Here is a 15,954-nt window from a genome sequence, read left to right as displayed (position 1 = left end):
GCCTGATGTGAGGGTGATTTACAGATTGTGGTTCAGGTTTACAGTGTGGCGTGGTGGACATCAAAGGTGATGGTGAGGTGTCATTCCTGGGTACAGGGCTGGGTTAGTGTTAGGTGTTCAGAAAGGTGTATGGGGAGGATATGGTTATTTTTGGATTTAGGGTCATTGCCTGATGTGAGGGTGAGGGATGGATTGAGGTTCAGGTTTACAGTGTGGCACTGGGGACGTCAAAGGTGACAGTGAGGGTTCAGTCCTGGGGACAGGGATAGGATTAGGGTTAGGTATTCGGTAAGGTGTATGGGGAGGATTGGGTTATGATTAGAGTTATGGTCCAGCTCTGATGTGAGGGCAAGGGCAAGATTGCGCTTCGGGGTTAAGGTGATTCGTGGGTGATGTCCATGGCACAGTGAGGGGTCAGGTACAGGGGTCAGTGCTAGGGTTAGGGTTTGGTGTTCGGGAAGGTGTATGTGGAGGATACAGTTACAGTTAGATTTAGGGTCCCTCTCTGATGTGAGGGCAAGGGTGAGATTGCATTTCAGGTTTAAAGTGATGCGCGGGTGATGTCCATGGTGATGATGTGGGGGGTCAGGTCCAGGGGCTAGGGCCATATACAGTAAGGGTTAGATATTTGGAAGGGTGTACAGGGTGGACAGTTATGGTTAGAGTTAGGATCCTTTTCTGATGTGAGGTCAAGGGCGACACTGAGCTTCAGGATTGAGGTGGTATATGGGTGATGTCAATGGTGATGGAGAGGGTTCGAGTCCAGGAGCCTGGGATAGGGTTGGGGTTAGGTGATTCTATGGGGAGAATAGCATTCTGGATAAAGTTAGGATCCGGTTCTGATGTGAAGGCGAGGGTGAGGTTGTGCTTCAGGTTTAAGGTGATGCCTGGGTGATTTCCATGGTGGTGGTGAGGCTTGCAAAGTCCAGGCACCAGGGCTAGGGTTAGTGTTAGGTGATCGGAAAGGTGTACTGGGAGGATAGGATTACGCCTGGATTTACAGTCATGTTCTGTTGTGAGGGCGAGGGCGAGATTGTTCTTCAGGGTTAAGGTGATGCCTGGGTGATGTCCAAGTTTACAATGTGGTCTCAGGTCCAGGGGCCAGGGCTAGGGTTAGCATAAAGTGTTCATTAAGGACTTTGGGGAGGAAAGCGTTAGGTTAGAGCTAGGATCCAGTTCTGATGTAAAGGCGAAGGAGAGATTCCTCTTCAGGGTTAAGGTGATGTGTGGCTGATGTCCATGGTAAGGTGAGGGTTCAGGTCCAGGGGCCAGGCCTAGCATTAGTGTTAGATGTTCAGTAAGGACTATGGGGAGAATAGCAGTGGTCAGAGTTAGGATCTGGTTCTGATGTTATGGCGAGGGTGAGATTCCTCTTCAGGGTTAAGGTGATGCATGGGTATTGTCCATGGCACAGTGAGGGGTCAGGTACAGGAGCCAGTGCTTGGGTTAGGGTTTGGTTTTCGGGAAGGTGTATGTGGAGGATAGAGTTATGGTTAAATTTATGGTCCCACTCTGATGTGAGGGCAAGGGCAAAAATGCATTTCAGGTTTAAAGTGATGTGTATGTGATGACCAGTTGATGGTGTGGGTGGTCAGGTCTAGGAGCCAGGGCTAGGATTAGGGTTAGGTGTTCGGAAAGGTGTAAGGGGAGGATAGGGTTACGTTTGGCTTTAGGGTCCATCCCTAATGTGAGGGTGAGGGCGTGAGTGCACTTCAGGGATAACGTGATGCGTAGATGATGTCCATGGTGACGGTGAGGGAGTAAGGACCAGGGGGCAGGGCTAGGGTTAGCGTTAGGTGATTGGCAATGTGTAGCAGGAGGATAGGGTTACTTTTGGAGTTACGCTCCGTTCTGATGTGAGGGTGATCCAGAAATTGTGCTTCAGTGTTATGGTTATGCGAGGTTGATGTCTATGGTGATGCTGAGGGTTCACTTCCAGGGGCCAGGGCTAGGGTTAGGATTAGTTGTTCAGTAAATTGTAAGGGGAGGATAGGGTTACCATTAGATTTAGGGTCCCAATCTGATGTGAGGGCAAGGGTGAGATTCCTCTTCAGGGTTAAGGTGATGCCTGGGTGATATCCAAGTTTATAATGATGGGTCAGGTCCAGGGGCCAGTGCTTGGGTTAGGTTTCAGTTTTCTGGTAGGTGTATGTGGAGGATAGGGTTATGGTTAAATTTATGGTCCCACTCTGATATGAGGGTGAGGGTGAAATTGCATTTCAGGTTTAAAGTGATGCGTGTGTGATGACCATGGTGATGGTGTGGGGGGTCAGGTCCAGGGGCCAGGGCTAGGTTAAGGGTTAGGTGATCAGTAAGGACTCCGGAGAGGATAGCAGTCTGGTTAGAGATAGGATCCAGTTCGGAAGTGAGGGCAAGTGTGAGATTACTCTTCAGGTTTAAGCTGTTGCGTGGTTGATGCCCATGGTAAGGTGAGGGGTCAAGTCCAGGAGCCAGGGCTAGGGTTAGTGTTAGGCGTTCAGAAAGGTGTAAGGGGAGGATAGGGTTACATTTGAATTAAGGGTCCCATCCCTGATGTGAGGGCACGGGCGCAATTGCACTTAAGGAATAAGGTGAAGAGTGGATGATGTCCATGGTGACAGCAAGGGGTTAAGGTCCAGTAGCCAGGGCTAGGGTTAGCATTAGGTGATCAGAAAGGTGTACTGGGAGGATAGGGTTATGTTTGGAGTTACAGTCCGGTTCTGATGTGAGGGCGATTCTGAAACTGTGCTTCAGTGTTAAGATTGTGTGAGGTTGATGTCCATGGTAATGGTGAGGGTTCATGTCCAGGGGCCAGGGATAGAGTTAGGGTTAGGTGTTCAGTAAGGACTGCCGGGAGGATAGAGTTCCAGATAGATTTAGAATCTGGTAATGATGAGAGTGCAAGGGCAAGATTGCACTTCATGGATAATGTGATGCATGGGTGATGTCCTTACTGACGGTGAGGGGGTCAGTTCTAGGGTCCAAGGCTAGGGCTATGGTTAGGTGTTTATAAAGTTGTTCAAGGAGGATAAGATTACATTTGGATTTAGGGTTGTAGCCTGATGTGAGGCTGAGGGACAGATTGAGGTTCAGGTGTATGGTGTGGCATGGGGGACGTCAAAGGTGATGGTGAGGGGTCAGTCCTGGGGCAGGGCTAGTGTTAGGGTTTGGTTTTCGGTAAGGTTTATGAGGAAGATCGGGTTACAATTAGAGTTACAGTGCAGCTCTGATGTGAGGGCGATGGCGAGATTGCGCTTCAGCATTAAGCTGATGCATGCGTGATGTCCATGGTACAGTGAAGGGTCAGGTACAGGGGCCAGTGCTAGAGTTAGGGTTCGGGGTACAGGAAGGTGTATGTGGAGGATAGGGTTTCAGTTAGATTTAGTGTCCCTCTCTGATGTGAGGGAGAGGGCAAGATTGTGCTTTACGGTTAGGGTGATGAGTGGGTGACGTCCAAGGTAAGGTGTGTGATCTTGTCTGGGCGCCAAGGCTACAGTTAGGATTCATTGTTCCATAAGTTGTAAGGGGAGAAAAGGGTTATGGTTAGATTTAGTGTCTCACTCTGACGTGATGGTGAGGGCAATATTGCATTTCATCTTTAAAGTGATGCGTGGGTGGTGTCCATAATGATGTTGTGGGGGTTCAGGTCCATGGGCCAGGGCTAGGGTGAGGGTTGCTGTTCAGAAGGGTGTACAAGGTGTACAGAGTTATGGTTAGAGTTAGGATAATTTTCAGATGTGAGGGTGAGGGTGAGATTGAGCTTCAGGGTTAAGGTGATGTATTGGTGATGTCCATGGTGATGGTGATGGGTCAGGTCCAGGAGCCTGGGCTAGGGCTAGGGTTAGGTGTTCAGTAAGGACTACGGGGATGATAGAAGTCCTGTTAGAGTTAGGATCCAATTGGAAGTGAGGGCAAGGGCAAGATTCCTAGTCAGGCTTAAGGTGTTGCGTGGGTTATGTCCATGGTAAGGTGAGGGATAAGGTCTGGGAGCTAGGGCTAGGGTTAGGGTTAGTTGTTCGGTAAATTGTAAGGGGAGGATAGGGTTATGGTTAGATTTAGGGTCCCACTCTGATGTGAGGGCGAGGGTGTTTGTGCTTCAGGTTAAACATGATGCATGGGTCATGTCCGTGGTGATAGTGTGGGGCGTAAGGTCCAGGAATCAGGGCTAGGGTTAGCATTAGGACATTGGAAAGTTGTGCTGGGAGGATAGGGTTAACTTTTGAGTTACATTCTCCTTGTGATGTGAGGGCAAGGGCGACATTGTTCTTCAGGGTTAAGGTGATGCCTGGGTGATGTCCATGGTGACGGTGAGAGTTCAGGTCCAGGTTCCAGGGCTAGGGTTAGGGTTATGTGTTCAGTAAGGACTACAGGGACAATAGAAGTCCGCTTAGAGTTAGGATCCAGTTCAGAAGTGAGGGTGAGGGTGAGATTCCTCTTCAGGCTTTAGATGTTGCATGCGTGATGTCCATGGTAAGGTGAGGGGTCAGGTCCAGGAGCCAGGGCTAGGGTTAGGATTAGCTGTTCGGTAAGTTGTATGGAGAGGATAGGTTTAAGGTTAGATTTAGGGTCCTACTCTGATGTGAGGGCACGGGCGAGTTTGAGGTACAGGTTAAACATGATGTATTTGTGATGTCCATGGTGATGGTGTGTGGGGCTAAGGTCCAGGAACCAGGGCCAGGGTTACTGTCAGGTGATCGGAAAGGTGTACTGGGAGTTTAGGGTTAGGTTTGGAGTTACATTCTGCTTCTGAGGTGAGGGCGAGGGTGAGATTGCACTTCAGGGTTAAGGTGTTGCCTGGGTGATGTCCATGGTGACGTTGAGAGTCCAGGTCTGGGGCCCAGGGCAATGGTTAGGGTTAGGTGTTCAGTAAGGACTGATGGGAGGATAGAGTTCTTTATAGATTTAGGATCTGGTTCTGATGTGAGGGCAAGGGCAAGATTGCACTTCAGGGATAATGTGATCCATGGGTGATATCCATGCTGACGGTGAGGGGGGTCATTTCCAGGGTCCAGGGCTAGGGTTAGGGTTAGTTGTTTGGAAAGTTGTACAGGGAGGATATGATTACATTTGGATTTAGGGTTACATTTGGATTTAGGATTTTGGATACCTGATGTGAGGGCGAGGGACAGATTGAGGTTCAGGTTTATGGTGTGGCGTCTGTGATGTTGAAGGTGATGATGAGTGTTCAGTCCTGGGGACAGGGCTAGGGTTAGGTTGTTTCTGGTTTGGTATATGGGGAGTATCAGGTTACGATTAGACATTCAGTCTGGCTCTGATGGGAGGGCAAGGGTGAGATTGTGTTTCAAGGTTAAGGTGATGTGTAGGTGATGTCCATGGTACAGTGAGGAGTCAGGTACAGGGGCCAGTGCTAGGTCAGGGTTCGGTGTTCGGGAAGGTGTAGGTGGAGAATAGGGTTACAGTTACATTTAGTGTCCCGCTCTGATGTGAGGGCGAGGGTGAATTTGAAGTTCAGGTTAAACATGATGCGTGGGTGATGTGGATGGTCATGGGTGGTGGGTCAGTTCCAGGGGCCAGAGTTAAGGTAAAGGTTAGGTATTTGGAAGGGTGTATGGGGTGAACAGAGTTACTGTTAGATTTAGGATCATTTTCAGATGTGAGGGTGAGGACGTGATTGAGCTTCAGGTTTAAGGTGATGCGTGGGTGATGTCCATGGTGACTGTGAGGGGTCAGGTCCAGGAGCCTGAGGTAGGGTTAGGGTTAAGTGTTGGGAAAATTGTAGTAGGAGGATAGGGGTACGTTTGGAGTTAGGGTCTGGTTCTGACGCGAGGGCGAGGGCGATACTTTGCTTCAGGTTTAAGGTGATGTGTGGCTGATGTCCATGGTAAGGTGAGGGGTCAGGTCCAGGGGACAGGCCTAGTGTTGTGTTAGGTGTTCAGTAAGGACTACGGGGAGGATAGCATTCCAGTTAGAGTTAGGATCCATTTCTGATGTGAGTGCGAGGGCGAGATTCCTCTTCAGGTTTAAGGTGATGTGTGGTTGATGTCCATGGTAAGGTGAGGGGTCAGGTCCAGGGGACAGGGCTAGGTATAGGTTTAGATGTTCAGAAAGGTGTATGGGGTGTAAACGGTTATGGTTTGAGTTTGGATACTTTTCTGATGTGAGGGCAAGGGCACAATTGCCCTTAAGGGTTATCATGATGATTGGATAATGTGCATGGTGATGGTGAGGGGAGTAAGGACAAGGGGCCATTTCTAGGGTAGCGTTAGGTGAGAAGAAAGGTGCACTGGGAGGATAGGGTTTCGTTTGTACCTACGGGACTGATGTGAGGGTGATCCCGAAATTGTGCTTCAGTGTTACAGTTATGCAAGTTTGAAGTTCAGGGTTGCGATGATGTGTGGGGGCCGTCAAAGATGACAATGAGGGGTCAGTCCTGCCGACAGGGCTATGGTTAAGTTTAGGTGTTCTTTAAGGTGTACAGGAAGGATAGCATTACAGTTGGAGTTAAGATCCAACTCTGACGTGAAGGCGTGGGCGAGTTTGAGGTTCTGGGTTTTGGTGAGGTATGTATGGCATTAATGCTGACATTGAAGAGTCAGGTCCAGCATCCAGGGATAGGGTTAGGGTTAGGTGTTCGGAAAGGTGTAAGGGGAGGATAGGGTTACGTTTGGACTTAGGGTCCACCCTTGATGTGAGGGTGAGGGCACTATTGCACTTAAAGGATAACAAGATGAGTGGATGATGTCCGTGATGATGGTGAGGGCATAAGGACCAGTGGTCAGGGCAAGGGTTTCCATTAGGTGATCGCAAAGTTGTACTGGGAAGATAGGGTTACATTTGGAGTTATGGTCCTGTTCTGATGTGAGGGCGATTGCGAAATTGTGCTTCAGTGTTGCGGTTATGCAAGGTTGATGTCCATTGTGACTGTGAGGGTTCACGTCCAGGGACCAGGGCTAGGGTTAGGGTTAGTTGTTCAGTAAGTTTTAAGGGGAGGATAGGATTAGAGTTAGATTTAGGGTCCCACTATGATGTGATGATGAGGGCGAATTTGAGGTACAGGTTAAACATGATGCATGGGTGATGTCCATGGTGACGGTGTGGGGCGTCAGGTCCAGGGGCCAGAGCTAGGTTTAGCGTGAGGTGACCGGAAAGGAGTACTGGGAGGATAGGGTTACATTTGGAGTTACAGTCTGATTCTGATATGAGGGTGAGTGTGAGACTGCGCTTCAGGGTTAAGGTGATGCCTCGGTGATGTTCATGGTGACAGTGAGAGATCAGGTCCAGGATGAGGGCAATGGTTAGGGTTTGGTGTTCAGTAAGGAATGCCCAAAAGAGAGAGTTCTGGATAGATATAAGATTCAGTTCGGATGTGAGGGCGAGGGCAATTGCGAGACTGTGCTTCAGGGTTAAGGTGATGTCTGGGTGATGTCCATGGTGACAGTGAGGAGTCAGGTCCAGGAGCCTGGTCTAGGGTTAGGGTTGGTGATCAGTAAGGACTACTTGGAGGATAGCATTCTGGATAGAGATAGGATCCGGTTCTGATGTGAGGGCAAGGGTGTGATTGCACTTCAGGCTTAAGGCGAAGCATGGGTGATGTCCATGGTGACAGTGAGGGGCCAGACCCAGGGCCCAGGACTAGGGGTAGGGTTAGGTGTTCGGAAAAGTGTACTAAGAGGATAGTGGTACATTTGGAGTTATGGTGTGGTTCTGTGTGAGGGCGAGGGCAATACTTTGCTACAGGTTTAAGATGATGTGTGGCTGAAGTCCATGTTAAGGTGAGGGGTCAGGTCCAGTGGCCAGACCTAGCATTAGCGTTAGGTGTTCAGTAAGGAATACTAGGAGGATAGCATTCCATTTAGAGTTAAGGATCCATTTCTGATGTGAGGACGAGGGCAAGATTCCTCTTCAGGCTTAAGGTGATGTGTGGGTGTTGTCCATGATTAGGTGAGGGGTCAGGTCCAGTGTCCAGGGCTAGGAATAGGGTTAGGTGTTCAGAAAAGTATATGGGGTGGACACGGTTATGGTTAGTGCTTGGATACTTTTCTGATGTGAGGGCATGGGCAAGATTGTGCTTCAGAGATAGGGTGATGTGTGAGTGTTGTCTGTGGTGATGGTGAGAGGCAAGGTCCAGGGTCCACTGCTAGGGTTAGGGTTATGTGTTTGGAATGGTGTACAGGGAAGATAAGGTTACAGTTGGAGTTTGGTCCAGCTCTGATGTGAGGGCATGGGCGAGTTTGAGGTTCAGGGTTTCGGTGAGGCGTGGGGGCCGTTGAGGATGATGGTGAAGGGTCAGTCCTGCTGACAGTGCTAAGGTTATGGTAAGGTTTTCCATAAGGTGTACGGGAAGGATAGCATTATGGTTGGAATTAGGGTCCAGCTCTGATGTTAAAGCACAGGCAAGTTTGAGGTTTAGTGTTTTGGTGAGGCATGGGTGGCATTGATGCTGACATTGAGGAATCAGGTCCAGGGTCCAGGGCTACGGTTAGGGTTAGGTGTAAGGGGAGGATATAGTGTTATGTTTGGATTTAGGGTCCATTCCTGAAGTGAGGGTGAGGACGTGAGTGCACTTCAGGGATAATGTGACATGTGGATGACATTCATGGTGACGGTGAGGGGTTAAGTACCAGGGTCCAGGGCTAGGGTTAGTGTTAGGTGATTGGAAAGGTGTAGTGGGAGGATAGGGTTACTTTTGGAGTTGCAGTCCAGTTCTGATTTGAGGTGATCCAGAAATTGTGCTTCAGTGTTATGGTTATGCGATGTTGATATCCAGGGTGATGGTGAGGGTTCACGTCCACGGGCCAGGTCTAGGGTTAGGATTAGTTATTTGGTAAGATGTAAGAGAAGTTTAGGGTTTTGTTTAGATTTAGGGTCCCACTCTGATGTTAGGGCAAGGTCAAGATTGTTCTTCAGGGTTAAGGTGATGCCTGGGTGATGTCCAAGTTTACAATGAGGGGTCAGGTCCAGGGGCCAGGGCTAGGGATTGCGTAAAGTGTTCATTAAGGACTTCGGGGAAGACAGCATTAGGTTAGAGCTATGATCCAGTTCTGATGTAAGGGCGAGGGTGAGATTACTCTTCAGGGTTAAGGTGATGTGTGGCTGGTGTCCATGGTAAAGTGAAGGATAAGGTCCAGGGGCCAGGCCTAGTGTTAGTGTTAGATGTTCAGTAAGCACTACGAGTAGGATAGTGGTGGTTAGAGTTAAGGTCCGGTTCTGATGTGAGAGCGAGTGTGAGATTCCTCTTCAGGGTTAAGGTGATGCGTTAGTGATGTCCATGGTACAGTGAGCTGTCAGGTACAGGAGCCAGTGTTTGGGTTTGGGTTCGGTTTTCATGTAGGTGTATGTGGAGGATAGGGTTATGGTTAAATTTATGGTCCCACTCTGATATGAGGGAGAGGGCAAAAATGCTTTTCAGGTTTAAAGTGATGCATGTGTGATGACCATGGTGATGGTGTGGGGGGTCAGGTCCAGGGAACAGGACTAGGGTAAGGGTTAGGTGATCAGTAAGGACTCCGGAGAGGATAGCAGTCTGGTTAGAGATAGGATCCAGTTTGGAAGTGAGGGCAAGGGGGAGATTCCTCTTAAGGTTTAAGCTGTTGCATGTGTCATGTCCATGGTAAGATGAGGGGTCAGGTCCAGGAGCCAGGGGTAGGTTTAGTGTTAGGTATTCAGAAAGGTGTAAGGGGAAGGCAGGGTTACATCTGGATTAAGGGTCCATCCCTGATGTGAGGGTGAGGGCGCAATTGCACTTAAGGAATAAGATGAAGAGTAGATGATGTCCATGGTGATGGGGAGGGGTTAAGGTCCAGTGGCCAGGGCTAAGGTTAGCGTTAGGTGATCATAAAATTGTACTGGGAGGATAGGGTTACATTTAGAGTTACAGTCTGGTTCTGATGTGAGGGCGATCCCGAATCTGTGCTTCAGTGTTAAGGTTATGCGAGGTTGATGTCCATGGTGATGGTGAGGGTTCACATCCAGGGGCGAGGGATAGGGTTAAGGTTAGGTGTTCAGTAAGGATTGTCGGGAGGATAGAGTTCTGCATAGATTTAGTATCCTATTCTGATGTGTGGGAGAGGGCGAGATTGCACTTTCCAGATAATATGATGCATGGGTGATTTCCATACTGTCGTTGAGGTTGTTCAGTTCCAGGGTCCAGGGCTAGGGTTATGGTTAGGTGTCCTGAAAGTTGTACAGGGAGGATATGGTTATGCTTGGATTTGGGGTTGTAGCCTGATGTGAGGGCGAGTGATGGATTGAGGTTCAGGTGTACAGTGTGGCATGGGGGTGTCAAAGGTGATTGTGAGCGGTCAATCCTGGGGACAGGGATAGCATTAGGGTTAGGTTTTTGGTAACGTTTATGGGAAGATCGGTTAAAATTAGAGTTACAGTCCTGCTCTGATGTGAGGTCGATGGCAAGATTGTGCTTCAGCGTTAAGGTGGTGCGTGGATGATGTCCATGGTATAGTGAGGGGTCAGGTACAGGGGCCAGTGCTAGGGTTAGGATTGGGGTTCAGGAAGGTAAAAGTGGAGGATAGGGTTTTGGATAGATTTAGTGTCCCACTGTGATGTTAGGGCTAGGGCAAGATTGCGCTGCACAGTTAGGGTGATGCGTGGGTGGTGCGTAGTCTTATCCGGGGGTGCAAGGCTGCAGTTAGGGTTGGTTGTTCCATAAGTTGTAAGGGGAGGAAAGGGTTATGGTTAGATTTAGTGTCCCACTCTGACGTGAGGGTGAGGAAAACTTTGTGTTTCATGTTTAAAGTGATGCGTGGGTGATGTCCTTAGTGATGGTGTGGGGTGTCAGTTCCATGGACCAGGGCTAGGGAAAGGGTTGCTGTTCAGAAGGGTGTACGAGGTGGACAGAGTTATGGTTAGAGTTAGGATCATTTTCAGATGTGAGGGTGAGGGCAAGATTGAGCTTCAGGGTTAAGGTGATGTATTGGTAATGTGCATGGTGATGGTGAGGGTTCAGGTCCAGGAGCCTGGGCTAGGGTTAGGGTTAGGTGTTCAGTAAGGACTACGGGGATGATAGAAGTCTGGTTAGAGTTATGATCCAATTCAGAAGTGAGGGCGAGAGTGATATTCCTCTTCAGGCTTAAGGTGTTGAGTGGATGATGTCCTTGGTAAGGTGAGGGGCCAGGTCTGTGAGCCAGGGCTAGGGTTAGGGTTAGTTGTTCAGAAAGTTGTATGGGGAGAATAGGGTTATGGTTAGATTTAGGGTCCTGCTCTGATGTGGCAGCAAGGGCGAGTTTGAGATTCAGGTTAATTATGATGCATGGGGTTGTACATGGTGACGGTGTAGGAGGTAAGGTGCAGGAACCAGAGCTAGGGTTACCATTAGGTGATCAGAAAGTTGTACTGGGAGGATAGGGTTAAGTTTGGAGTTGCGTTCTGCTTCTGAAGTGAGGGCAAAGTTGAGATTGCACTTCAGGGTTAAGGTGCTGCCTGGGTGATGTCCATAGTCAAGGTGAGAGTTCAGGTCCAGGGGCCAGGGCTATGGTTAGGGTTAGGTGTTCAGTAAGGACTGATGGGAGTATAGAGTTCTGGATAGATTTAGGATCTGGTTCTGATGTGAGGGTGAGGACGAGATTTCACTTCTGGGATAATGTGATGTGTGTGTTTGATGTCCATGCTGTCAGTGAGGGGGTTCAGTTCCAGGGTCCAGGGCTGGGTTAGGGTTAGGTGTTCGGAAAGTTGTACATGGAGGATATGGTTACATTTGGATTTAGGGTCCGTACCTGATGTGAGGGCGAGTGACGTATTGAGGTTCAGGATTATGGTGTGGCATGGGTGAAGTCGAAGGTGACAATGAGGGGTCAGTCCTGGGCACAGGGCTAGGGTTAGGGTTAGGTTTTTGGTTTGGTATAATGGGAGGATCTGGTTACTATTAGAGATTTAGTCCGGCTCTGATGGGAAGGCGAGGATGAGATTGCATTTCAAGGTTAAGCTGATGTGTAGGTGATGTCCATGTTACAGTGAGGGATCAGGTACAGGGTCCAGTGCTAGGGTTAGGGTTCGGTGTTCAGGAAGGTGTAGGTGGAGAATAGGGTTAAAGTTAGATTTAGTGTCCCACTCTTATGTGAGGGTGAGGGCGAGTTTGAAGTTCAGGTTAAACATGATGTGTGGTTTATGTGGATAGTGATGTGGATAGTGATGTGGATATGGGGTGGAGGTTCAGGTACAGAATCCAGGATTAGAGTAAGGGTTAGGTATTCGGAAGGGTGTACGGGGAGGGCACAGTTATGGTTAGAGTTAGGATCATTTTCAGATGCGAGGGAGAGGGCAAGATTGACCTTCAGGGTTAAGGTGGTGTATGGGTGATGTCCATGGTATCGTTGAGGGGTCAACTCCAGGAGCCTGGGCCAGGGTTAGGGTTAGGTGATCAGTAGGGACTATGGGGAGGATAGCGTTCTGGATAGAGTTAGAATCTGGTTGTGATGTGCGGGCGAGGGTGTGGTTGCGCTTCAGGTTTAAGGTGATGTGTGCGTGATGTCCATGGTGACAGTGAGGGGTCAGGCCCAGGGCCCAGGACTAAGGGTAGGGTTAGGTGTTGGGAAAAGTGTACTAGGAGGATAGGGGTACATTTGGAGTTAGGCTCTGGTTCTGATGTGAGGGCGAGGGCGATAATTCACTTCAGGTTTAAGGTGATGTGTGTGGCTGATGTCCATGGTAAGGTGAGGGGTCAGGTCCAGGGGACAGGCCTAGCATTAGTGTTAGGTGTTCAGTAAGGACTATTGGGAGGAAAGCATTCCAGTTACAGTTAGGATCCATTTCTGATGTGAGGGAAAGGGAGAGATTGCTCTTCGGAGTTAAGGTGAAGTGTGGGTGATGTCCATGGTAAGGTGAGGGGTCAGGTCCGGGTTCCAGGGCTAGGGTTAGGGATAGTTGTTTAGTAAGTTGTATGGGGAGGATAGGGTTATGGTTAGATTTAGGATCCCTCTCTGATGTGAGGGTGTGGGCAAGTTTGAGGTTCAGGTTAAACCTGATGCGTGGGTAATATCCATGGTTATGGTGTGGGATGTCAGGTCCAGGGGCCAGGGTAGCGTAAGGGTTAGGTATTTGGAAGGGTGGACAGGGTAGACAGAGTTACGGTTAGAGTTCAGATACTTTTCTGATGTGAGGGCATGGGCAAGATTGTGCTACGGAGTTAAGGTGATGTGTCGGTGTTGTCTGTGGTAATGGTGAGAAGCAAGGTCCACGGGCCAGTGCTAGGTTTAGGGTTATGTGTTCAGTAAGTTGTACGGGGAGGATAGGAATACAGTTGTAGTTAGGGTCCAGCTCCGATGTGAGGGTGTAGGTGAGTTTGAGGTTCCTGGTTTTGGTGAGGCGTGGTGGCTGTTGAAGATGATGGTGAGGTGTCAGTCCTGCTGACAGGGCTAGGGTTAGGGTTAAGGGTTCTGTAAGTGTATGGGAAGGATAGCATTACAGTTGGAGTTAGGGTCCAGCTCTGCTGTGAAGACGTGGACAAGTTTGAGGGTCAGGGTTTCGGCGAGGCATGGGTGGCACTGATGTTGACATTGAGGGGTCAGAACCTGGGTCCAGGGCTAGGGTTAGTTTTAGTTGTTTGGAAAGTTGTAAGGGGAGGATAGTGTTATGTTTGGATTTAGGCTCCATCCCTGATGTGAGGGCGAGGGTGCGAGTGCACTTCTGGGATAACATGATGTATGGATGACATCCATGGTGATGGTGAGGGGGTTAGGACCAGAGGCCAGGATTAGTGTTAGCGTTAGGTGATCGGTAAAGTGTACTGGGAGTATAGGGTTACTCTTTGTGTTACATTTCTGTTCTGATGTGAGGGGGTTCCAGAAATTGCACTTCAGTGTTATGGTTATGTGAGGTTGATATCCTTGGTGACAGTGAGGGTTCACATCCAAGAGCCAGGGCTAGGGTTAGGTTTAGTTGCTTGTTAAGTTGTAAGGGGAGGATAGGTTTATGGTTAGATTTAGGGTCCCACTCTGATGTGAGGAGGAGGGTGAGTTTTAGGTTCAGGTTATACATGATGCATGGGTATGTGCATGGTGACGGTGTGGGGCATAAGGTTCAGAGGTCAGGGCTAGGGTTAGCATTAGGTGAGCAGAAAGGTGTACTGGATGGATAGTGTTATGTTTGGAGTTACAGTCCGCTTCTGATGTGAGGGCGATGCCAAAATTGTACTTCAGTTTTAAGGTTATGCGAGGTTGATATCCATGGTGACAGTGAGGGTTGACATCCAGGGACAGGGCTAGGGTTATGATTAGGTGTTCAGTAAGGACTACGGGTATGATACAAGTCCGGTTAGAGTTAGGATCCAGATCTGAAGTGAGTGCGAGGCTGAGATTCCTCTTCAGTCTTAAGGTGTTGCATGGGTGATGTCCATGGTAAGGTGAGGGGTCAGATCCGAGTGCCAGGGTTAGCGTTAGGGATAGTTGTTTAGTAAGTTGTATGAGGAGGATAGGGTTACGGTTAGATTTAGTGTCCCTCTCTGAAGCAAGGACAAGGGTGAGTTTGAGGTTCAGGTTAAACATGATGCATGGGTGATGTCCATGGTTGTGGTGTGGGTGGTAAGGTTCAAGAAGCAGGGCTAGGGTTAGCACTAGGTGATCGGAAAGGTGTACTGGGAGGATAGGGTTAAGTTTGGAGTTATGTTCCACTTCTTAAGTGAGGGCAAGGGCGAGATTGCATTTCAGGGCTAAGGTGATGCCTAGGTGATGTCCGTGGTGATGTTGAGAGTTCAGTTCTGGAGGCCAGGGCTATGGATAGGGTTAAGTGTTCAGTAAGGACTGATGGGAAGATAGAGTTCTGGATAGATTAAAATCTGGTTCTGATGTGAGGACGAGGGTGAGATTGAGCTTCAGGGTTAATGTGATGCATAGGTGATGTCCATGCTGATGGTGAAGGGGGTCAGTTCCAGTGTCCAGGGCTATGGATAGGGTTAGGTGTTTGCAAAGGTGTAAAGGGAGGATATGGATATGTTTGGATTCAGGTTCAGTGCATGCTGTGAGGGCGAGGGCACGATGGCACTTAAGGGATATCCTGATGATTGTATGATATCCATGGTGATGGTGAGGGTACATTGAAGGTGATAGTGAGGGGTCAGTCCTTGGGACAAGGCTAGGGCTAGGGTTAGGGTTAGGTTTTCGGTAAGGTGTTTGGGGATGAACGGGTTATGATTAGAGTTACATTCCAGCTCTGATGTGAGGGTGAGTGTGAGATTGCACTTCAGGGTTAAGGTGATGTGTGGTTGATGTCCATGGTACAGTGAGGGGACAGGTATAGGGGCCAGTGCTAGTGTTTGCATACGGTGTTCAGGAAGGTGTATGTGGAGGACAAGGTTATGGTTAGATTTAGTGCTCCGCTCTGATGTGAGTGTGAGGGTGAGATTGTGTTTCAGGTTTAAAGTGATGCGAGTGTGATATCCATGGTTATGGTGTGGGGTGTCAGGGCCAGGGTAAGGGTTAGGATTTTGGAAGGGTGCATGGGGTGGACAGAATTATGGTTACAGTTTGGATCCTTTTCTGATGTGAGGGCATGGGCAAGATTGTGCTACAGTGTAAAGGTGATGTATGGTTATTGTCTGTGGTGACAGTGAGAGGCAAGGTCCAGAAGCCAGTGGTAGGATTAGGGTTATATGTTTGGGAAGGTGTACAGGAAGGATAGGGTTACAGTTAGAGTTTGGGTCCAGCTCTGATGTGAGGGCATGGGCGAGTTTGAGGTTCAGGATTTCGGTGAGACATGGGGGCCGTCGAAGATGATGGTGAGGGGTCAGTCATGCCGACAGGGGTAGGGTTAAGTTTAGGTGTTCTGTAAGGTGTATGGGAAGGATATCATTACAGTTGGAGTTAGGGTCCAGCTCTGATGTTAAAGCACAGGCAAGTTTGAGGTTTAGTGTTTTGGTGAGGCATGGGTGGCATTGATGCTGACATTGAGGAATCAGGTCCAGGGTCCAGGGCTAGGGTTAGGGTTAGGTGTAAGGGGAGGATATAGTGTTATGTTTGGATTTAGGGTCCATTCCTGAAGTGAGGGTGAGGACGTGAGTGCACTTTA

Source organism: Manis pentadactyla, chromosome 11, assembly GCF_030020395.1.
Source record: "Manis pentadactyla isolate mManPen7 chromosome 11, mManPen7.hap1, whole genome shotgun sequence".
In the NCBI taxonomy this organism is placed as follows: Eukaryota; Metazoa; Chordata; class Mammalia; order Pholidota; family Manidae; genus Manis; species Manis pentadactyla.
Note: the sequence above shows the minus strand (reverse complement) of the source record.